The sequence below is a fragment of the Macrosteles quadrilineatus genome, unplaced genomic scaffold, assembly GCF_028750875.1.
Source record: "Macrosteles quadrilineatus isolate MER2022 unplaced genomic scaffold, UCM_ALF_1.0 Scaffold_9__3_contigs__length_116548681, whole genome shotgun sequence".
NCBI lineage: Eukaryota > Metazoa > Arthropoda > Insecta > Hemiptera > Cicadellidae > Macrosteles > Macrosteles quadrilineatus.
In genome coordinates this window covers 18,207,276-18,232,941 of record NW_026542602.1, presented here as the reverse complement: position 1 = coordinate 18,232,941, position 25,666 = coordinate 18,207,276, and the positions used below count along the sequence as shown (strand labels likewise).

Sequence of the window (25,666 nt, the reverse complement as noted above, 5' to 3'; positions counted from 1 at the left end):
AGAGCATACATACAGGCTCTAGTGATTAGATTAGTATTGTCATTCACCAGCTTTGCTGCTATTGGAGGCTTTCTGTTTAACTCTTGTTGATGAAATTGTATTCTATGGTCACCATTCCATAACACCATGGGAAATTCCTTTGTCTGTAATAACACCCAATTTTTATAGTGTGGGGTGACGGAAAAATTTGTTCAATGTACCAACTAATATAAAATTATAATTAAATAAATAGTAAATATTTTGTACTGATTTAAAGTCTTAAAAGTCCTTTTTATACAGAAGATCCCCATTACATTGATGTGGATTGTTATTTTTCATGATAGTTTAAATTCTTCTCGTTCTTTGCTTTCATTAAAATTAATTCCTTCTGCCACTGATTTCCGTTACATACTAATTTCTTTGATGATTTGAGCAAAAACCAAATTGCTCATCACAAAACTATGGATTAGGGCGATTGAATTAAGACTTGAATAGAACTCAAACTGATCCTAAAACAACTGCACCTAAGCTTGATTCATAAAGATGTGTATACTAGGTAACGCGTAACTAGGTTAAATAGTAGCCTATGTCATAGTTTACAACTTGAATATTTATCACAACAATAATAGACAGGGTGGCCTACAAACGATAATTTATATAAAAAAAATAATCATATTTGTGGAAACAAATCGCTAATTTATATATTATTTATCAACAGAAATTGTAATTTGAGAATCAGGTCTTGCATTAAATTATTAATAATTTAACAAGACAAATGTTTATGACAACAGAGGATTCAGATTTTTTGCATTCCAAACTTTCTCAAAGGATTCTTTAGATAGCAGAAACAAATAACCAAGCAATTTATCCAGACATCCAAGTCTTGGATATAAATAGCCACCAGCGTTTTCATTAGCTTTGGCTTTGATTGCTGCAGTCTTATGCCGGATTATTAATATTGCATCCAAAGACGTTTCCGTTGTAGATAGTGCATTTTAATTGAAATTTCGTTTGCTTGGAGTTATATCAGGCTTATTGCATAACTTTGTGGACATAAGAGAATACTATACACTATTTAACTGTTGAATAGTTTTTATTGAAGGGAGTCTTCCAAAGCAGAGAGTACTCTCATAGACCGAGTTACTTCTCTATCAACATAAGTGGAGGGTAAATAGCTCTTTATATACAACTTAAGGAGGTTTCTGAATTGGTCACGGCACTACCAAACCACTAAAACCCTTTCTAGTTGAGGGGATTAGTGAATATCTTGACTAGAGACTTGAGAAGTGAAGCACTAGGCCAGCAACCAAAAAATGTCACCCAGTAATAAGTATTAATACCCACTCCGTAGCAAACCTGCAGAATAAGCAAATTTCCTTTTGCCTGATTGGGGTTTCATTTAAAAATCTTCTTAAAAATTTAATTTCTTACTCTCTACTTTAATATATCATTATTTTAACGAGTACTTATGTTTGCTGCTATAAGGAAGTTTAGTATGAGATATATAAATGTCCAAATATGATCAAAATATGTCCATAATCAAACAAACTACAACCATTTACATTTATTCTCCATAAGAATAACATAGAACTTTTAAATTTACTGTTTTTTGGAGTTTCTCCTGAACTATTACGATAAGCTAAAAACAACGCTTCAATATAGTAAGTTATTTGTTTTTAAGCTACACAAAATGATTTAGAAAGAAATTGCCGTATTTTATGTTTTTAGGGTAAAAATGGGAAAAATCTATTTTTACCCCACAAAGATCCGCCATAAACTCCTCTTCCCATAGTCCGATCATGCTGGTTCACGAACTAATTCGAATAAATGTAGGTTTACACGTTTATACCAAATTCCATAAACATTGGATCATTGTTGCTCGAAACTTTGTGCTCTTAAAAGAGTTGCCCGCAGCCTACAACTACCCGTATCCATCATCAGACTAGGATCAAAGAATTGAAAGGAAGCTGATGATAAGGGTGGTTGTTTAAGCAAATTGTCCTAGGTTTTCCTCTTTCGCATTTGTTTGGTTAGATCTTGTAACTTGTCAGAGTTCTACAGTGTCAAATAAAAAGGTTTACCTGGATAATAAAACTGAGTAATAAGAGATATACACTGCATTTAATTTCTTATGAAAAATAACCTTTATCTGGGAAAGCTACAAAATGTTACATTCAAAGAATGAAAGAATCACTTTTAGGTTTTAAAGACCGCATGTTTATCCACATCAAGCTCGATAAATAAACAAGGTAGATGAAAAATGTATCATAAAATGTATTGTATTTATCTATGTTGCTTTGGTATAAACTCTACTACATATCAAGCCATATTAAAACCACCCAAAGAAAATAAATTTATGCCAATCGCACAATAATTAGTTTTTGCACTCTTAATAGTTTTTTTTTCTTTTTTTTTTAGTTTGAACATCTTAAGAGATTTCTGAACTTTTTTAAGTAATGTGCTTCAACTGTATTAGTGTTCAACAATTTTACAGCTTGTACACTGTTTAACTGGACACGCTCAATGGTAGCGTAGCGTCGTAGGTTGATGGACCGTGGAATGCTGGTTCAAGACCACCACTTCACTGTGGTACCTCTTAAAGCCGGGTTTTCCTAGGCGCTGAGTCGGTGAGCGGAGAGAGGAACGCGGAGAGCGGACTCCACTCGTCTTAGGAAATTTAATGTTACTGTTTTCCTAGAAGCGGAGCGGAATGCCATGTTAATTTCAATTCCGCTCTCCGCGTTCCTCTCTCCGCTCGCCAACTCCGCGCCTAGGAAAACCCAGCTTTAAGGTACTTCACTGTATTTTATTAAATATTGCATAAATAAAAATAAATATTGTAAACAAATAAAGTACATCAGTGTCAATGCATTCACTATTCATTCAACCCACGTTTGTAGTTGCAGTAATTTGATGAATAATTCCAAATTCAACGTGCGGATTACTGTAAATTGTAATAATGAATATTTAACTCTAAAATTACTTATTTTTTTATTGAATTGGGATTGAATTTAATAAATAAAATCCTACACAAAAAAACGGAGTCCTTCATGGAGTCTAAACCTAAACTTCCAAACCAACAGGTAGATTTCACCCGCACCATCATTTTGTTGTTTTATGTTGGTAACAGGGAACGATATTTTTCGGGCAACAGTTTGCCTCCCTGCACCACCCTCAGGTTGGTCAACACAACACAACAGTGCGACGCTTGAGTTTGTTCTGATAGTTGGTCAGTGTTGGTATACCTGAAAAACTTATATTTTAATTTAAGTGATATTTGTCTACAATGGTGTTACATTTTTGGTAAGTGACTGAGTTTTTTCTTAAATTTATAAAGTAGTATTTTTGCTTCGTACGCGGATTTTGTGGAATGAAGAGGCATCCTAGTCATAAAATGCGGTCTACAACACGCTAAAGATTCAAATACAGTAGTAGGCCTTCTGCTTTATTTTATTCTACATAAAACATTAATATTTTTAAAGGCTAAATATTATGTCGTGATTAATGTAAAAAATAAATTTTCTAGGAAAAGCTATTTTAGTCCCATTTACTGTACAAAACATAGATTAAATACAAATTTAACACATTATTTACAGGCAAACATAAATTACATTCTTAAAAATCGACAGGAATTAAAAACCACTTCAACTGCTCAGTTTTCTTTTTTTTCTTTTTTTTTTTTTGAATACCTGGGTAGATTTTATCATTGACTAGGCCTATTGGATATAGAAGATTTTATAAAGTTCGAATGTGTAATCAATTTTGGATTCCATGGTGTACGCATGAGAAATTATTATCACCTGATTTTCAAAACGTAGATTAACATACATGGTTGGTCGAATTTGTATTCATTTTCATAAATAATTTATAAATAAAAAACTTTTATTAAAACAAAACGTTTTTAAACGCAATAAAAAGTAGAAAATAATTTATAAATATGTGAAGATTACAATACTTGTAAGATTTAAAAAGAAAAACGTGGGGTGCATGCAAAAGATAATTTACAATTACCTTCACCTATTAACTAATGTAACTAATGCACCCCACGTTTTTCGTTTTAAATCTTACAAGTATTGTACTCTCCACATATTTAGAAATTACTTTCTACTTTTAAGTGCGTTTAAAAACGTTATGTTTTAATAAAAGTGTTTTATTTATAAATTATTTTCTACTTTTTAGTTTTTTAATGCGTGATATCTATATCAGATTAAGACAGAGGCATGTGGGAAATCTAAGGTTTATTTGAGTTTCTTTTCATATAATTATGTACGAGATTGAATGTATGGCCTACCTACTAACTATAAAATATATCAATCTATTTAATTTATTGTTTACTTTGTAGAATAATAAATAAATAACAATTTACATTATTAACAAACATATTTATATCTGCAATCAGATTGTTTATCTATATTTTGAAATGTTTGTATAAAGAATCTCTTGGGAGCATAACCTGTACCTCTTAACCTCTGCTCTTTGAACTGTCAAATTTAAGTATTTACAGCTGACTTAAATTAATTGATATATTTATTTACATTCTTTCAAAATGTAAACATGGACAATTTGGAAGCCCATGGGGCGTAGCCCAAGGGAAATATGAAAATTAAATGATATAATATGGCATTGTCATCCATTTGTGAGCTATGTTTCAAATTTCAAGTCTCTAGCTCATCGGGAACTTCATTTAAAATTGATATCAAAATTTGTAGGAAAGCGAGCTAATAAAAACAAGCCCATGGGGCGTAGCCCAAGGGAAATATGAAAATTAAATGATATAATATTGCATTGTCTTCCATTTGTGAGCTATGTTTCAAATTTCAAGTCTCTAGCTCATCGGGGAGTATCAAAATTTGCAAGAAAGCGAGTTAATGAAAACAAGCCCATGGGGCGTAGCCCAAGGGAAATATGAAAATTAACGTAAATAATGTTACTGGCAGAAGCCAATTAATCTTTTTTATCTTTAACAATGTGATATTGTTTAAAAGTTTTTATTGTGTTAATCTCTACATCACTAATTTCAATTATGTTGATATTCATTTTAATTTTGGACTGGAATTCAAAATCTCTTGAATACTTAGACAAATTCCGTGATCTTAGATGCGTGTAGGCAGACCATACAAAAGGGATACGACGTAATAGTTTTCTGCGAATGTGCATTGTAATACGGTTTGAGGACTAATCCTAGATTGGTGTACTTTATTTTTGTCAATTTGTTTATTAACTATTTCCATCACTACAAATTTGATATTACGTTTCAAAAAGTGACTGTCTGGAAGATTCTCAAAGCATTATCGAAAATATAAAAAAGATTACGTAAGCTACCTGAATTTATTTGCTGCACATTTAACTACAAAAACATAATATACAGTTATTCGATAATGTCCGGTAAACAGTGGTAAACTGTCGTGCTTTATGCATGAAGTTTCACAGATGTAATGTGCCACCTCATCATCCAAGCATGGACAGAGACAAGGGGATTAATATTAGCTATGCTCTACCTACATCACCCAACATCCAACAAGCTACTTACTACACCTCATGTGTATATGGTTGTATACCAAACACAATAATATTAAAGGCAACGCATTACAGATATTGTAATGTGCCACCTCATCATGCAAGCATGGACAGAGACAAGGGGATTAGCATTAGCTATGCTCTACCTGCATCACCCAGCATCCAACAAGCTACTTACTACACCTGATGTGTATATGGTTGTATACAAAACACAATACTATTAAAGGCAACGCATTACAGATATTGTAATGTGCCACCTCATCATGCAAGCATGGACAGAGACAAGGGGATTAGCATTAGCTATGCTCTACCTGCATCACCCAGCATCCAACAAGCTACTTACTACACCTGATGTGTATATGGTTGTATACAAAACACAATACTATTAAAGGCAACGCATTACAGATATTGTAATGTGCCACCTCATCATGCAAGCATGGACAGAGACAAGGGGATAAGCATTAGCTATGCTCTACCTGCATCACCCAGCATCCAACAAGCTACTTACTACACCTGATGTGTATATGGTTGTATACAAAACACAATACTATTAAAGGCAACGCATTACAGATATTGTAATGTGTCACCTCATCATGCAAGCATGGACAGAGACAAGGGGATTAGCATTAGCTATGCTCTACCTGCATCACCCAACATCCAACAAGCTACTTACTACACCTGATGTGTATATGGTTGTATACAAAACACAATACTATTAAAGGCAACGCATTACAGATATTGTAATGTGCCACCTCATCATGCAAGCATGGACAGAGACAAGGGGATTAGCATTAGCTATGCTCTACCTGCATCACCCAGCATCCAACAAGCTACTTACTACACCTGATGTGTATATGGTTGTATACAAAACACAATACTATTAAAGGCAACGCATTACAGATATTGTAATGTGCCACCTCATCATGCAAGCATGGACAGAGACAAGGGGATAAGCATTAGCTATGCTCTACCTGCATCACCCAGCATCCAACAAGCTACTTACTACACCTGATGTGTATATGGTTGTATACAAAACACAATACTATTAAAGGCAACGCATTACAGATATTGTAATGTGCCACCTCATCATGCAAGCATGGACAGAGACAAGGGGATAAGCATTAGCTATGCTCTACCTACACCAACCAGCATCCAACAAGCTACTTACTACACCTGATGTGTATATGGTTGTATACAAAACACAATACTATTAAAGGCAACTCATTACAGATATTGTAATGCACCACCTCATCATGCAAGCATGGACAGAGACAAGAGGATTAGCATTAGCTATGCTATCTACATCACCCAACATCCAACAAGCTACTTACTAAACCTTATGTGTATATGGTTGTATACAAAACACAATATTATTAAAGGCAACTCACTACAGGTATTGTAATGCGCTACCTCATAATGCAAAGTAGGAGGAACCAGTATCCGAATCTTCGACAACGCTGCCTTGGGCCCTACGTCCGTAGTGTTACTGACCATAGACATATAAAATAAATTTAATTCTTTTGTCTATGTACCGACTAAGCCACCGACTAACCGACATTACGGAAGGAATTAAACACCTAGTTTATATGAATAGTTATATTAATTAACCAAAACGCCACTGCTCCTGCACCTGCACCTATAGAATAATTCCACATAATTTTGGAGGGAAAGTGAGTGGGTTTATATCGATTGGCGGGTTTTATGTTCACTAGAGTTGTTCACGTTACTCTGTGTGCGGGCAACAGAAGCCTTGCGTGAGACGGAAGCCTCACAAACATTCAGTCAGAACTAGGCCTAACCATGCGCGCGATTGCTGCCTTATTGTATAATAGTTCTCACACTTACTATGCTCACTAGTAGATTTAAATTATCGATTTGTGCATGCTTCAACTGTGGATAATCTATGTATCATAGAAGAATTTAGAAAGTAGTTAGAAGAAGTTGTAAAAAGGGTGTATTTTAGTGGAGTCATATAGTGTAGGCCTACTTCCTTCTAATATCCTGTTAAATTTCATGGTGTTTGGATTCAAGGTCTGCAACCATTTTATTCACTTATTTAATATCAAGAACATTCAAATAAACTTGCACAATTTATTCTACGTGGATCTATCTACCAACTGGTAAAAATAAAAATAAAATAGGACCACAGGGAAAGATTCAGCAATATAGTGAACTGAATTGAGTTATTCAAAATCCACTTTTTGTTACTTACGACACTTATTCTTAGCTGAGCAGAACACATTAAAAATTGCTTCCTAGACGCAGCAGTTGCTAATTAAAATACCAAAACATTTCATAATATGGATGGTAACCTGCAAAGAAAATGACTCATGGCTATCGGCATTTCACTTGTCTTCTTTATTCTTTTGGAATACACACACACACCTGAAGACACGCTGCAGATACTCTGGGAAGGAAAAATCTCTTCCTTGTGACAAAGCTGTAGACAATTAAAAAATATGTATAATGTTACCCAATTTAGTCCCCCAGAAAAGTGTGTCACTATGAACATAGGGTTGTTCCTAAAATTTAAATCATTGAAACTAAAAGAGCATCTTTTTTTAGCTGTTTCATGTTATATCGACAGTAAAACACCATATGAGTTGCTAATCCCCTATTGCCTCACTGAGTAGAAAGATTCTGCAGTTGATACGTCCAGATGAGATGCCAACCTCAATGTCAAATGTCAATTCCATATAAACCGGTAAGGTCAAGTAATAATTTCCCACAGGGTTCAAACACGTAGCATTAATAAGATATAAATAAAGTAATAAATAGCACGTCAAATGTTTTATAAATGTTTCTCCTTCTGTCCTAAATACTGCTAACGGTTGACTAGATGTGAAATTATACTTTAAAAATTATAGTTCCTTAATACTTAAACTATTTAGTACCTGGGGACCAAGCAATGGCTTGGTGTAGTTTATTTTCATTTTAAGAGCAATATAAAGGAAACTTGCTTTTTATTTATAACTAATTTTGGCTTTTGTTATTTACGTTTCAGTGGAATTTAAATTTATTATAATGTACATTTTAACCTGGCAACTTAAAACACATTACTTTATTTTACAGTCGATGGTAAAAATCAATGGTTTATAATAGCATAGCTTATACTTGCATTAACATGGTTTGACAGTTAGTTTGTTCAAATTAAAACAGCTGATTGAAAATTTGTGTTTAAATTCTAATTTACATAAAATAAATATAGCCTACTGTAATTTTAACAAATATTTATTTCACTTTTAGAACCAAAGTTTGCCAAAAAGAAAGACTCGGTACTTCGGGGTAGGGGATAAAGTTTTGGTAGGAGTGATCAAAGTAAAATAATAAGTATTTTGATCGGTAGTATTTTCAACTATTTCCCCCTATATCAATTAATCTTCAGTGTAAAAATTGCTCAATTACAACAGCTGATGTTTTCCCCTTTGTACTGTATTTTTGTAGTTTGCTAGTAGACTGTGGATAGCTTGTTATAAACACATGTTACAAGTCTTTTGTTTACTTTTTCTTTGTTATTTTGTTCAACCAACATGGTTACACAATGTCAAACAATTTTGACTTTTAATTTCATGTTTTACGTAATTAGATTTTTTTGACAGTTTTAACTGCTTAAACTCGTTTTTTGAAATAAATACCATAAATTATTTGAAGAAAATCGTCAAGACAAGTTACGAGATCTTTGTGCAAACGTACAAGCATGTTACATACAAGCAAACATTGCTGATATAAGATGTAAGTATGATAGATATAAGAGTATAATAGGCTATTCCAGTAATTTTCTTCTTAGGATTCTAACTATAGTAAACGTAAGCTTACATTTCCATTTCCAACGATTTGTGCCTTCATTTTGTGCGTTAACTGTGTACACACGCCTTCTCTGACCTACATGTCCAAATCACGAGGTACACTTACCAAGCAATCGATCACCGTTCGGCGACTATTTATGGACACTACTTTGCTTAATCTTGAGCTGCGTGTTAATTGAAATACTCTATATTGTTACATACAGCCTGAACTAAAGATACTCTGCCAAGAAACCTAAGATTTTATTATTTGAATTATGAAAATCTTGGAAAATCAGGAAAACTTGAAACTCAAACAGGTGTGTTTGAAATTTGAATACATGAAGACTGGCCAATGGTTTGGCTTGGGTTAGCCTTCTACTCAGTAAGGTTCATAATTCTACTCATAAGCTGTATATAATTTGTATTGTTAATTTGACCAAGAAACCTTTTTGAAAATGTTTATGCCATACAAAAAAGATCTCGTAACGGAGGAAAGGAAAAATATATAACACTTAGGTAGCTACACCTTTAACACACTTAAACAAAACGTGAGGTATAAATCCAATATACTGGTTAAAGTTGTAGCAATGGAATAAAAAAGAATCCCATTAAATTGAGCCAATGACATAATGGGCTGCTTGAAATACATTTATTTTCTTGTCCTTCAATTAATTTTAACTGAATCAAACTAAACTGGTTTTTATCATTGTAAACTATAGCTTCTGTCATGTATCCAACAACTTTTATAGTATGAAATACTAAGTGAGAAAAATATAGTTTGACAGAAGCACGATGTATGTGAGAGGCTTATTTGGCGTGTATTGTAGTATAACTAACAATTGCTGGTAAACGAATAATAAGAAACTAGTAATAAGTGTCAATATGAAGAGAATTGAAAACACATTATCAAAATGTACAGATTTAACTGTTTCTGCATTACAATACAATAATTGTCTATGGTCAACATCACCCTTTAAACGAAAAAAAAATGTTTTGTTGTGTAAAAGCATCTAAGGCTAATAATATAATTACCAATTTCTTTTATACAATTTCTTATGATTATCATAAATAAATTCATATTAGATAACTGAATACAAATTTTAAACTTCAAACCCACCCATAAGTTTCCCAGTATCATCTAAGTCCCCATTTAAATGAAGGACGCCTGAGGAAGTGTCCAACCTCTGTCAAGTGCCAAGTCTGGGCTTTGTTTCAACGAGATTCTCTACAATTACTCGGCTTGTTGTCATTTAGTATCTGCATAGCATTCAAATTAAATGTTGGCCATCAAATATGTGTTCTGTAAAATATAAGTTTAGTTAGGACTGGCATTGGTTCTACCATATTCTGACGTCATCAAGGAGTTCTACGTAAACAAGATCATTTTGGACAGCTCGGAGTGAAGACTTGAATAATTTAAAGCTGGGTCACGTGTCAATTAGGTACCTGGAGGGATGTATATGTATAATGCATCTTGTTCTAGACAGATATTCGAGTAGGCACTTATCTTTAGGGATTAAAACTACGCTTTTCACATCGCACCTTAACTAGGTAGAACTAATACACTCCTAGTTTGTATTTATTATCTAAACGACGTGTTTATTGACTGATCCGACATTTTCAATATAAATACTGTGTCAAATAATATGTACCGATTTTTATTTTTATTATTTTACTACTCTATATATTCTGTTGAACTATGTTTAAATGCAGTCACCACATACATCAATTGTTTTTAAGTAGAGGTAGGCTGAATCTAGGTTTATTGTTAGGTTTGGTTAAACTTTTGTATTTTTATTTGTTGTACGTTTTAAATCTGTACATTTTGTTTATTCACAGAAATTGAAGAAAAGTATATTTCGTATGATAAGATTTGTTAGGCCCTATTTAATTTTAATGTCTTACAAAAATCACGTTTCTCAAAATGTATTTGTATGAGACTTTCTTAGGGATGATGACTCATCCATATAAAAAGAGAGTCACTCAATGTTTTTTTTTTTATATTTTAAACGGTAAAATAAAATTATCCTTTCAATATCAAAAGGTTTTAGTCTATTTTTTTGCTCTTTTATTGCTTTCGTCTCCCGGAAACAATAATTCGTCTTTCGTTGTGTATTTTTGAACAGATCTCCAGACTTTTCGGGTGGACTAGAAAAACGACAAAACATAGTTAGTATTTTTTTTATATAATTAAAAATTACGGTACACAATTTTATATTAAACAATTAAATATATTATTCTTAACTGACTAAAGTGAACGCAACTAAGGGGTTTATATCATTACTAGCTGTACCCGCGGGCTTTGCCCCGTTTTACTTCATAAGTGAGCTCATTTGCATGGCTCAATCACGTCCTGGTTGAAGTTCGTTCGCTACGCTCACTCACCTTTAGGTTGGAGCTCGTTCGCTGCGTTCACTTGCCTTCAGGTTAGCTCGTTCGCTGGGGTAGCGGATTTTTATCCCCCTGGAATTTTACCCCCTGGGCAAACGTGACGTCACAAACCAGGGGGTAAAGTTCCGGCCGCGAACTTTTGAGTTTCGCGACATCAGCTCGATGGATTAAACGCGGAATTAAACATATATTTTCACGGTTGTGAATTTAATCAGAACACATCAAATTATAAAAACCTAGAATGTACGGCCCGGATCTTTACCCCCGGAATTTTACCCCCGGTTTTTTACCCCCTGGCCAGATATATAAATTAGTGAGAATGATTGATTATCTTCATTCAGATTATTTAATTTATGTAAATTATTTATGTTATTTAAATTATTCATTTATGTTAAATTATTTTTAACATTAACTAATTGAACAGGTTTTTAATTTTAATTTTGAGATTCGAGTATCAGGATTCGATCTTTGAAGCCAACTGTTGGTTAATATTATCAAAACAAAACAGCGAATTCTGTTTACTTAGTTGAGATTACAAAATAAATAAATAAAGATAGACTACTTAATAATGAAATGTTTACAATTAATTAAAAACAGAAATGAGAAAATCAATAATTCAATGTCTAAAATCGGCCAGGGGGTAAAATTCCGGGGGGTAAAAATCCGGGGGTAAAAATCCGGCCCGTACATCTTCAGTTGTCTAAACGCTAGTTATATGGACAGGGGGTAAAATTCCGGTTGTTATCGCTAATCTAATTAATCACGCTCTGACTATATTCATTAGACTTCCAAATCCGCGGGGGTAAAATTCCGGCCGCGAACAAACTTTTGGCCACTCAGGCTACTACGTCATAGTGACGTCAGCTTTGCCCAGGGGGTAAAATTCCAGGGGGATAAAATTCCGGCGACCCCGTTCGCTACGCTAACTCGCCTCAAGGTTGAAGATCGTTCGCTACGCTCACTCACCTTTTGGTTGCAAATTAGCTGTTGTCATAAAGTTAAAAAAAATAATAGTGCTGCACCCTGTTGGTAATCCTTGTAACTTTAATGCTATTGAACATCATAGAACAGAACCAACTAGTTTAATTGAAACAGCTGTTAAGATTCATTAATTCCATTTAAATATGAGTACTCATAAGGTTAACATGGGAAACTCCAGAGCTACTAGGGCGGAGCCCAAGAGTCTGATCAGAATAAAAACAACTTAGCTTTCCCATTTAATGCCTAAAGAATCAGTGTACCAAATTTCAGCCTCCTAGGTAAATGGGAAGTGGGAGAATTAGTGATGAGTGAGTGAGTGAGTGAGTCAGTCAGTGAGGGCTTTGTCTTTTATATATATAGATATATAGATGTGGAGACAATAACACAATGAAGCGTCGTACTGAATATAAGTGAAGCATGAGTGCAGAATAGAGTGCAATATTGTTTGGCTGTACTGGTCGTAATCAGTTGATTAAGTCAGGACAATTTATCAATAGTTCAATGATCAAGAACAGCTGGGTTAACAGAAACCTTGTTGATGTTTTCACATTTAATCCATTCAAGTATTAAAAAATACAAATAGAAATAAATAGTAGTCTTAAATGTGGTATACAGTTGCAACTAAATCAAGTATGTGATTAAGGCTTGACGACGATGCCTGAAACTGAGAGATAATATCAAGTCAGAGATGGTGATATTAATCGTCACATCCACCAATCTCATCCGAGGATCCATTAATCAGGAATGGCAGTCCAATGCATTCCTACTGATTCTCCACGCCAACTTGCAAATGGATTGCAAATGTGGAGGTAATTTGTTCTCTAGGCTGTGAATGGCATTGACAATTATCGGTGATGTTAAAATGAGTTATGAATATATCTAGGACACAATGTTTTCATTCTGTGTTGCTTGGTAGGTAAGAGGAATATCCCATTAAAAATTTAAATCACTTAATTTTATCGAATGAAATATAAGCCCTATTCATTAATATTTCGTTTAATACAGTTATTTTTAAGGTATGAGGTTACATATGTTTTTAACTGTTAGATTTAGGCCTATAAGAATTTACATTGTGTTTACGATTTTGTTCCAAACAGTCCTTTTTAAACCTAAATTTGGTACAGTAAAAATATAAACCACTCTCTTTAGGTGGTAAATGAAATATTGCAAAATTAAATTACCGTTAGAACAAATTAAATCCAATTGAAAATTATAATAATAGGTTGAGAAAATAAGATAATCATATTGTTGATTATCTTATTTTCTCAAAATCATCTTTTTCTTTAAATTTTTAAAACAGCCTCAGTATTTGGCCAATCAATAACGTTAAGTAATGTTTTGGTAAAAGTGCTCGATCGTTGTATTAATTTATATAGTTATAACTTTCATTTTGAGAAGTTTTACCATTTTACTGAAAACTAAATCTATTTGGCTATAGCTTTGGATAATAAAGTATGCGTTACCTTTTATGTTCCAAACACAGGAAAACATCATTCAATACAAACATACTTAAGAAAGCGTTCCTATACGAAAGCGTTGTCGTTGGGTACAGATAATTTGTCTCTCTATGTATTTCTTTTTTCCAGATTTCTAAACATCGAGGAGTTGAGAGCTTCGTTCTCTGTAAGTAAATCTATTTAGTTTTACATTATTGTTAAATTTTGCTAGTTGTTATATTTATGGATGCATACGTTGGGTTTTCTTTAGCGTAAATGTAATATTGATCAACAATACAGCTATTTTTAAGATCAACTAAGAGTATCAAGAATTAAAGAGGATCAAGAAGGTAAATAAATATGAAACCACACCAAAACAATTCTGTGCATTCTGTGAGTCACTGTAATTTTTTTTATTACAAACAATGGAATCACCTATTATGTATCTCAATGAAAAGCTTTTTTATATTGGCTTGGCTAAAAATATTGCATTGAATCAAACACAAAAGAAGAACACTAGTCTAGTAAAATACTACTCGCTTACCTATTCTGGCTAAAATGTATGTTTCAAGTAGTAACCAACAAATCTCGATAAAGAATGTCTTAACATTTCTTTCAAAAGACTAAAATTATGCTTCAATGTAAATTTTTTGGAAGAACATTCAACGTAGTATGAAAAATTCAGACAATTAATTAAATTTACTAACTATAATAACTATCCACAGTATTAGATATATAAAGAAAAATCAACAATCGAAATTAACCATCAAATTTACAAGTGCTTTAGCATAAATATGATTTTAAAGTAAAACCACATGATTAGGCTTACCCTTCATGCAGTAATTTCAAAAATGTAAAACCTAAGCAATAGTGAAAACAATAAAATGATAAAGAACTTAACTAATTAAAGCGCAAGGGCTTAAAATCTAAGTAAATTTAAGAGTACAACATCCGGACGCGGCATTCCCTAGAGTTGAAATCCTCTAGTTGATGTTTAACTTTGCATTTCCGTTGAGTAACGTTTTTTACCTCTGGATGATATTTCAACGACTGCAGCACTATTACTATGACTTATATTACACGTGTTATCCTTAGGTAATTTCTCTTGGTTATCGAAACATTAACTCGGACAACATATCCAAAACGTTTAATTTTCCCATTATTTATATAAGATAATAATGAACCTATGATTAAATCACTTAAGAGTTATTTATTCTACGCTTAAATTTTAACATTTTACCATTTTATGACGAGCAAACAGAGAAACATACAATGTTTCAATACGCTTATCTACATTTTCGAAAGCTTTTGGCTTTGTATATCGTCGCACGAGTAGTTGAAATTTATATTATTCAATACTTAGTCTAATGTTCACGTTTAACAAAATGTATTGTATGGTGATACAATAGATTGTAGAAAATAAGTAATGTCTACAGTAGAATTGGTGACATTGCATGTTTTTGTTTTAAATTACTCATATGTATATTTTTATACTCGCACCCCGTTTCAAATCAAGATAAAGCTAATAGTAGTATTCAATACCATACTTGAAATATTCTACCGTATATCTTATACTCTTCAATATGGGAAACTTTAAGGCAAGCATTTTAATCCAAAACTACTGTGACAACAAATATAGGAAATACTGGCTTTAATTATTGAGAAGTAGGCTAATCTTCTAACATTGTATAACATAATACCTAATTATGTCATTGACGTCAGTGGCAGTATTAGGTCAATCAATAACCTGGGAAGGCCGCTATCAAAATTGTTTCAATTGTTTTGCTATTTTGATCACAACACGTTATTATTATCAATTAGATTTTTATGGCAGGTGAAGTGGTTTATTGAAACAGTGAATAAGTGCACCTTATATGGTAAGATATGAGGATTTCCGCTAGATGTCCAGGGCCATATCCCACCATTAGCCAATTCTTTGTGATAACACATTGGTCTGGTTATTTAGTATTTAAAGTTGATTATTGTTATTATTATTATTATTATTATGATTATTATTATTACTAGCTCCCGTCCTATGTACGGGAATCAAGTAGTCAATTAAAACGGTATTTAATTCAAACAGCTAGTTTACATGCATAGAGAAAAATTGTGGCAGTTTAAATAGGGAAAACCATTTTGTAAACAATCACGTGACCACCTATTTCTTTTATCTGAATATAGGCCTATACGATATGCATTTTAGATCCGATAATTTTACAATAAAACAGCGATTGCGTTGATTTCAAAAGCCTCGAAGTGTAATTGGTCGATTTACAGACACTTGTTTGATGTACCCCACACCTAGGTGCTTAAACATTCCTCTTAGCTCTCTTCTTTCGTATCTCAACCGCTGTTATCTGTATATTTCCTTGGCACTGGCACACTCTATTCTCAAACCTAGCGATAAGGTTTTTCGGTTCCATGGTCAGGGCTTAAGTTTCTGAACCATACAGTACTACTGGGATGATATGGTATAGTATGAATCGAATTTTATTTCTACTGACACCTAGCAGCTTATTAGACAGTTTCAGTTTTCTAGAGACCTACTACAACACCAGTTGACATTTGCATTACCCGCCGAAAATTTGTTATTTTCTATTATTCTTATTAAAAATTTAATGTAGAACACGAAAATTGCATTATCTGCTCAAATCCATATACAGGTAATTGATAAATTGATGTAATAAGTTTAAAAACATAGTTATTTTTGAAAAACTAAATAATTCTTTAGGAAGCTAATGTTTAGATTTGGAACCTCTTAAATTCATTATCTCACTTCATTTACTTTTTACTTACACGAAAAAATGTTTGTCACACTGAGTACCAATCACCCTGTATACATGATTATTATCAATTGAAATGGGGACGCCACATATTATGTTCGTATTATTCGTATTGTTCGTATGTTCGTATTGACCTCATGAGTGAAGGATGAGTGTAGAGTGGAGTAAGATGTTCTGTGTAACCATAGACTAATGTAACTTACTGGCTAGGATCAGCTGTTTCATTAGAAAGGGTATTTTTGTAGTTCAAATAAAAACAATATAATCTCGTAGGTATGAACCACGAATATTCTATGAAAGATTTCCCTTAAAAAAATATCCGTTGTACAGGAAAAATATAATGCAACATTTTACATAACCAATAAGGGTTACGTAGCGAAATAACTTGACCAACTCTTGTTTTAACTACGATTACATCGCTACCTAGATTGAATAACATATCACTGGTTAAGTAATATCATAGAATAAAGAGTAGACTTTATTTTCTCTACCATTAGTCTGTGTTTATATTTGGACATTGCATACAAAATCCTCAGAAAAGTCCCTGGATGTTTGAAAATAATTGAGTGTTGAGTCCTATGCCATCCCTTGCTGATCCTCCTTCAAACAAAAAAACAAGGTTGATTCACTTCTGTTGTTCATAACAATGATCACGGATTGGCGACTATAACTTAAAAGATTATAATTATTTTAATCATACTTTAATGTTGATTAAATATTTTTAATTTGAAGGAACGTTTTTGCCTTTGGGATTTGTATGTAAGATTCTTTAAAAAAATGTGGAATAGCTATAAATATTATTTAGTTTGAAATTAATTAAATAAAACTAGTAAATTACTAAATTCCACCACAAAATTTTAAAGAAAAGAGCCTCGGATAGTGTATAAACGTTAAAATTTAATAACCTATTGAACTTTACATATTTCTTATTGTCCTAAAATTAACCTTAACTGTGCATTCAATGCTGACTAATAATGAGAGCTACTTAATTAAAAACATCTCGTGAGTGTTTTTGTTTCTAAATATCTCCTATTGTTAAAGCGAAGGACACTTATTTTGTCCCATTTTGACACATTGTGTAAATTAATAATAAAAAAAAACAACTAAAATGCTCGGGGTTTTTAGGTAAGAAAATTTAACAATTTTAATTGATTGCTTAATAATAAAATATCGAGTGATATTAATTGCAATAGTGTTTTTTTTTACCAAGTCAATCAAACTAAACTGCAGGGAGACCTCTGTTTTAATCCTACTAATATTATAAATGAGAAAGTTTGGATGTATGGATGTATGGATGTATGGATGTATGTTTGTGACAAGTGAACGCAAAAAATACTGGTCGGATTGGGCTGAAATTTGGCATGATGATAGCTCACATTCCCGATTAACATATAGGCATATTCTTATTTCAAAAATCCTTTCGGGCTCCGCCCCAGTGGCTCTGGAGTTTCCCATGTTAACCTTATGAGAAATGGAATTATTGAATCTTAACAGCTGTTTCAATTAAACAAGTTGGTTCTGTTCTATGATGTTCAATAGCATTAAAGTTACAAGGATTGCCAACAGGGTGCAGCACTATTATTTATTTTACATTTATGACAACAGCTAATTTGCAACCAAAAGGTGAGTGAGCGTAGCGAACGAACGTCAACCTGGAGGCAAGTTAGCGTAGCGAACGAGCTAACCTGAAGGCAAGTAAGCGCAGCGAACGAGCTCCAACCTAAAGGTGAGTGAGCGTAGCGAACAAACTTCAACCAGGACGTGATTGAGCCATGCGAACGAGATAATCTTGAAAATTAAGAGGTTAAACGGGGCAAAGCCCGCGGGTTACAGCTAGTTATAGATAATTTGGACTGGACAATCGATGTATAACAAATCCTAATTACTTACTCGTCTTTGATGTCCCTGGTGAATTTAGATCAATAATAAATATGATGACCTAGTTTGAAGCTTGTTATTTACGAAGGTCCACAAGATAGTTGCAAAAACCTATTAAATTAAATTTGTTAATCAGATTTTAATTTTTTTATACGCTCTGAGGCGGTTTTTGTTGACCAGGTTCGTTGTTCTCTCTATGTCCCCTGTTATGAATTGATAGAATAAGTACCTATGGCATTTTTCTACCAATTATTTTCAGTGTACACGATGCATTACTCATACAAAAGGTCTTCTAAATACTGCTGGCAACTAGAACTTTAGCTGTATCACGTTTAAAAGATCAATGAAAAACATAATCTTTATTCAAGGAAAAGTACCAACGTCAAGGGTAAGTATAGCTTATACCATTTTTGGTTTTTTTTTTTGAAAATAAGGAAAATGCCTCTGGTTATTATGTCACTTCTTATGAAAATTTGTATAGGGTATTACCACTTAAATTTTATGTTTTCGACCAAGATACGAAAATAGTTAGGGCATAATAGTTGTTGTACAGTTCGTTGAGAATGGTGTTAAGAATTTAACTTGATTACCCTAACTTTGAGTAATGATGAGTGTCTGATTAGCACAAAGTCAATATAAGTACACTATATAAGTATAATATACATTTCACCTGAATCATAAGAATCGCATTTTTTATTCTTTAATTGGATATTTTTACTGTGATGTTGAAAGAAGATCAATTAACTGTATGGATTATATTGTTGAGTATGTCCATCACACTATCCGTTTTTAATAACAATACATTATATTATTTGTCAATACGAAGTCTCAAGTTATGTGATAGGACGTACACCCTGTACCAAATCCTTAGAAAATTCTCTAGAGGATGAAAAATAATTTAGCGTGGAGTCCTATTTCATCCTTCTGCCGAACGCCTCTCAACCAACCGATATCGAAGTTTATTCATTTCTACTGTAAAAAAAAATTGCGGCGGAACGGAATTGAGCACGGGATTGAAAACATTTGATCAAACTTGGTGGGTTTCACCCTTAATAGTTAAAAATAATATTTTATTTGTATAGAATAATTTACATGCTCAAGTGTAGACGGGTAAATTACACCATGAAATAATATATTAATTTCCCGTTTTTAAATGTCAGATAACGGGCTTATAAAATCATACTAACATTAAGTGTGAATGATTGTGTGTTTGTTTGTTTGAAGTTCAATCACGCATCAACTACTGGATGGATTGGGCTGAAATTTCGCATGATGATAGCTCAATAACACAACATATAGGCATATTCTTATCACAATAATCCTTTCGGGCTCCGCCCCAGTGGCTCTGTAGTTCCCCATGTTAAAGCTTATGAGTATCATATTTAAAAGGAAACTAGTGTACCTATTGCTCGAATTCGAGCAATTGCGAAGTACTACAGGCGGTATTTTAAAATGAGAGTATCAAACTGTCCGGGCTTTATCGCTTCTTTCTATTGTAATATTTTCGCCAACCCAAATTCAAATGGTAAATATTTCATTTCAACCAAGTCAGTAATGTTTGTAGCACACGTTTCCAATTGCAACTAAAATATTAACAGCAATTAAATTATCTAGTTGATCATAATGTAAACAAGTATGTTCTTCATAAGGATCTCATGGGAACTTTCAAAGCCACTGGGGTAGTGCCCAAGGAACCTTTTCAAAAATGTAAGGCTAGTTTGCAAATCTATACACCTAGCCGAACATTTTGGTATATAATATGAGGGAGTAGATCTTAAAACTAAAAATCCTTATTGTTCACTAAGTTTTATGTAGCGTATCAATAATATAGAAGATAGATAGATTAATGTATTTTAGTCAGGTAGGTTCTATGATATGCAATAGCATTAAACAGTTTAAGGTTTACCAACAGGGTGAAGCACTGTTTTTTTTTGTTTTTTTTTCATTTAGGGCAACAACTAATTTGAACTAAGCAGCAACAAGGCGTAGAACTGTCAAAACAGGATTGCTTACAGTTATGTTTATGTTTTTAATTTAATGAATAACGTGTGGTATTGTGCAAATGTTTGATAATTCATTTTTGTCTATTGTTAATGTGCAGTGGTAGAACGTTATGGCTATGGTAGATATATTACTATATCATATTTGTAAATTTAAAAAACCAAATTTTATCAAACTATGCCTCCCTCATTGCAAGTTGGACAATACATACAGGTAAATTGGAAACAGCTAATTTAAATCTCGTTGATTGTTCAATATGACGTTTTTCAATGTTTAAAATGCGAATAAACTGTTTTCTACATAGAATGTTACAGTTCTCATTAAATTCCCATTATTTTATTCGTAGTTATTAATCACTTGTTATTTTTATAGCAATTTGTGTTTACGTTAAGTCTTCTAACCAATTATGAGACGTCAATATGTTTCTTTCTGCAGTGTAAACATTACTGATCGAGCGTTGTACACGTCTACTAGAAATTTTGTATCATATATCACTGTGGGGAAAGTGTATGAGTGAATAAATATCATCACTTAATAAACTATTTTACACTAATAATCCAAGTTATTCCAGCTACTGTATTACAAAATTAACGTTTAATACAGTACATAGCAAATCAATACAAAGGTTGACACGAGATCGCAATTCAAGAAAGGTCAAGCTATCCAAAAATAAACGCTTTTAGTTTTATAAAAAAATAAAGAAAGAACATTGTTAATCCTGAACAAAATATTATTTTGACATGTAAGCTTTATGCAATAAGAAGTCATGTAAAAGATTTTCATGCAAACCAACGATACATTTCAATAATATAGTTTTCCACAATCGGCAAATGAGTTGTCTATGTAAATTTGCTTTTGCAACTATCCGCCATGCAAACAAGCTCAACAAACAAGAGTGCATGGCATTGTGATAGAAGTGCGACGTGTTGCATTGATTGATTGTTGTGATTCTTGTGTGTTCTTTTATTCGGTACAGAATTAATGGTCTATGTACTCCGAGCTAAATTCTGCTTAGTAGCAAAACTATATTTATTTATCCATCCAGTAGGAAACCCCCTTTTTTCGCTATATTATTGTGAAATGATCTGTTTTCGTACCGCGTTTATCATCTGCGAAAGTTCATCAAGACATTGTATACAAAGGAAAAAGAATGTTTACTATGCGAAAGTAATGTTTACTATCTTTGTTGGATTTTGCCTACGTAAACAAACCGAGATTGTTATTGTTATTGTTGTTGGTTGTTATTGTGATTGTTGTTGTTGTTGTTTATTGTGATTGTTGTTGTTGTTGTTGTTTTGTCAACTGTTTAATTTTGCAACAACCAAAACTGTACAATCAATGTAAATATTGACCTTAATTTCAAGGCATACCCTAAAAAAATTGCCTACTACAAGTTTTGTAATGTTCCTAACTGTAATAGAGAAATATCCAATGTCTGTTTTAATTAAGAAAATAATTATTTTTGTAGCGAATAGTAACGTTAAAAACACGAATCACGATCGAAACACACACGAAATGTTCGAAGCACGAGTAAAAGTACATAATGACTCACTTTCCACTCTTGTTATGAAATATACTATTACGTTTCATATACATACGAAGAAATATATTGAAACCATAAAATGAAAAGAAAATTAACATCATAACATTGTGGGTTATAAAACTGAAAGTGGTTAAATTGAAAATAAACCAAAATACTTAACCCAACCATAATAATTATATTATTGCCCGATACAAAATAAAAAAAATAAAAAAACATAGATAACTTATTCCACAAAGTTTGTATTCATTATTGTTATTATCATTTATTATTATTATTTGTTTGTCTTTTTTAATCCTCAAAACACCACCAGCATGTTATTGTGCATTATTGCTTTTAATTTTTCCTCCCATCGGTGATGGACGCCACTGGTAATCTTCTAGATCTGTTGCTTTAGTAATTGAGATAAAAAAACTTCCGTGATAAATGTTACAACATACTTGATGATAGCTAACCCAATATAGGCATATTCGTATCTCAAAAATCCTTTCGGGCTCCACCCCAGTGGCTCTGTATTTCCCCAAATAACTATATATTCATTATATTCTTAAACATAACAGTGATATTTACTAAGTCCAAGGGTTCTTACCTCGATAACCTGGAGTTGCCACCAGCCACCTTCCGTAGAGGATGGTGTTAAATTCAACTCGTCTATAAATATTTATTACCTCATAACAAGGAAAATGGTGTATGCGGTCAGCTTTGCTCATTTTCTCTTGAGGAATAACCTTTACTTTACAAAATGATAAAAAACATTCAAACTTACTTGTAAACTTAACTATTGCCATTATTATTGACGTTTATTACTAATTTAAAAATTTAAATTAATAATTTTTCATTGAAAATACGTACCGCTTAACCGATATTTCAAAACTGTTATATCCAAAATGCTATTTATTCTATAGTAAATAACATTTTTGGATATGCTATTTATATATATAACCTAAAAAACTTAGATACATAACGTCATCAAATTGTGTATTTAAGCTGTTTAGGTTATACACAACTAAAAACTTGTTAAAAATATTTTGCTCAAGTTTAATTTTAAGTTAAAAAATAGTTGTTTATAGAAATTCATAAACCTTAATAGATGTGCATATCCATCAATTAATGTGGACAACCTTTAATAACCCCCGCCGTGTTTACAGACTAGGCGAATTTGCATTTGTCTGATTATATTTTTAATAAAATATTTTTTTAAGCATTCAGATTCATTCCCTATTTAAATGACATTAGTTTTATAGAGTTCTCATGTTATCTGCTAGAGGGAAGGTAGTACAGTTTTTTCAAAGAGCTGACGATAACTTTTATGGGATGAATATCATTTTGAAATTTAATCAAAGTATATCCATCTATATATTTATATAACAGTCTATATATTTATATAGAGGTTAAATAAACTGCTGTAGTTTGCTTGTCATGATCATTTTAAATTTATATTTTTTTTATACCCGTCAAATGTACGACAACGATACAAAGTAAAAAACATTTGTAAGTTTTAGCTCTAAAAATGTGTGCAACCGTCAAAAAATTACCCTAAAACTTTAATTTTGTTGTAATTTTATAAATACCGTCGTTTAAATCAAGGTCATAAAAATACAGTCCAAGTAACTCAAACAGCGTGCTGTTAAATGCAACTGTATTTGAATAATACATAATAATTCAAAACCATTCCTTTTCAAGAGGGCGAAGGTTAAAGGTCATCATGTCCTCCCCTCTCCTCCTACTGTTGTGGGAGGGGCGGTGGTGGCGTTACCACTTTAATTAATTTCTATCGATATCAATCAGTTAGTTTCACGGGCTCTATCCTTAACCAGTCAAACATTGTTGTTCATTACGTCGAATAATATTTAACACTTTGAGTAGGCGTGATAACGTTGATTTTGGTTTATCATGAAAAACTAGTTTGAAAGTATGTTTTGCTGAAGATAGTGTTAATGATAACACGCCCTCTGTATGAGTCAATTGTGGACTGTTTTTTCCTCAAAGATTTTTAAATCAAGTTAAAGTTTTACTAGGTTATGCGAGTAAATTGTACATATTTACAACCGTTATAAATAAAATGTAAATACTTGAATGAGCATTTATATAGTATGTTACCTATGTATTTTATTATTAACACTGCAACAGTTGATGGGGACTCATTTTTTATTTCTCATCCTTATGGATTAGCTTAAACAATTTTACTGTTAGTTCCGTCCGGTGCACTGCAGAGGTCGTGTTTAGTTTACAATATGTTTCTTGTTATTTAAGTAATTTAAAACCTCGTTTAACCAAATAAAACGATCTAATCATAAACGTTAACTCATTCCCTAGGCATACAAGCAAACAGTAAATCACAAATCATGAAATTGCTAAAATAATATAAACATAATTTCGTCAACACCATCGATCAGTGTTACCAACATACGTACGTTCAAAAACGAGTGGTGATTGATTCCTATAAACAGCAAGGTTGAAAATAAAACCAACTGTTTTACTTATTGTTTTTAATACCAGTAAAAAAATACTCAAATAGACAGGCAGATAATAAATCAAGACATACATGCTTAGATATTTCTTCGTTACAAAACTGTCAACAGCAGAACTCACACATCAGTATTGGATAGGGACTCGCCAGAACAGCACTTCGTTCACTTTGTTGTCCACGAGTTTTTCTGTCCACTACACTTTTGAGCGAGGGAAACAATGCAGCAAATTGACGATTCAATTTTACCTTTGCGTGCAGTGCAAATACACAGCCATTATGTGTCCCTTGACATTTGTCTTGAAATACATTCCCTGAAATACTGTTTGTGGTCAATAGAAACGATGCTTGTTAAAGCCTGGCCATTTTAAAGTCAAATAACGTTTTATTGTGCGTGACCCAGCCGTTAGGGATGATTAAAATTGTAGAATATCTTCGAAACAATGAACTTGCGTGAATTATTCTTAATACTGTATGTAAAACCATACAAATAGAATCACAAGGCTAAATCTAAGGCCATGGCTACTGGATACATAAACAAAAAAAATCAAGCCATAGAAGTACTTCGAAGCAGGGCAATCCACAAGAGGAATGGCTGGCAAAAACCATCGTTGACGATGATTCGTAGTCTAAAACTCCGTACCACAGGTATATCGTCTTTCATTGCCCATTTTGACCTCCCATTGCTTTGCATCTACCTTTTTTCAGTGCTATATTGTTTAAGCAGTTTTTGCTGCTTTCGCAAGAGAGTGGTCATTTTATCAGAATCGTCAACTTGTTTTAAGGTATCGTACTAAAATTTCCCCAATATTTATTTGTTAAAGTGCAATGTTTCTGGACAAACATTTCATATATTTATTGTTTATTCTTCGTTAAGTACGCTAAAGAAACTCAATATTTTTTTAACG

General features: G+C 32.7%; 1 protein-coding gene across 4 annotated transcripts in view; it reads left to right on the top strand.

Annotated features, from left to right (window-relative positions):
- The window catches only part of LOC129004162 (fibronectin-like), a 139,186-nt gene that overhangs the window by 38,165 nt on the left and 75,355 nt on the right, over positions 1-25,666 (top strand). For 3 of the 4 annotated variants that reach the window (XM_054432611.1, XM_054432609.1, XM_054432612.1), the window contains exons 1-2: positions 3,185-3,282; positions 14,240-14,276. The gene's annotated coding sequence lies outside the window, so the exon portion shown is untranslated. Of the gene's footprint in view, positions 1-3,184; positions 3,283-14,239; positions 14,277-25,666 lie in introns of those variants that run through there. The other variant, XM_054432610.1, reaches the window with a different exon arrangement.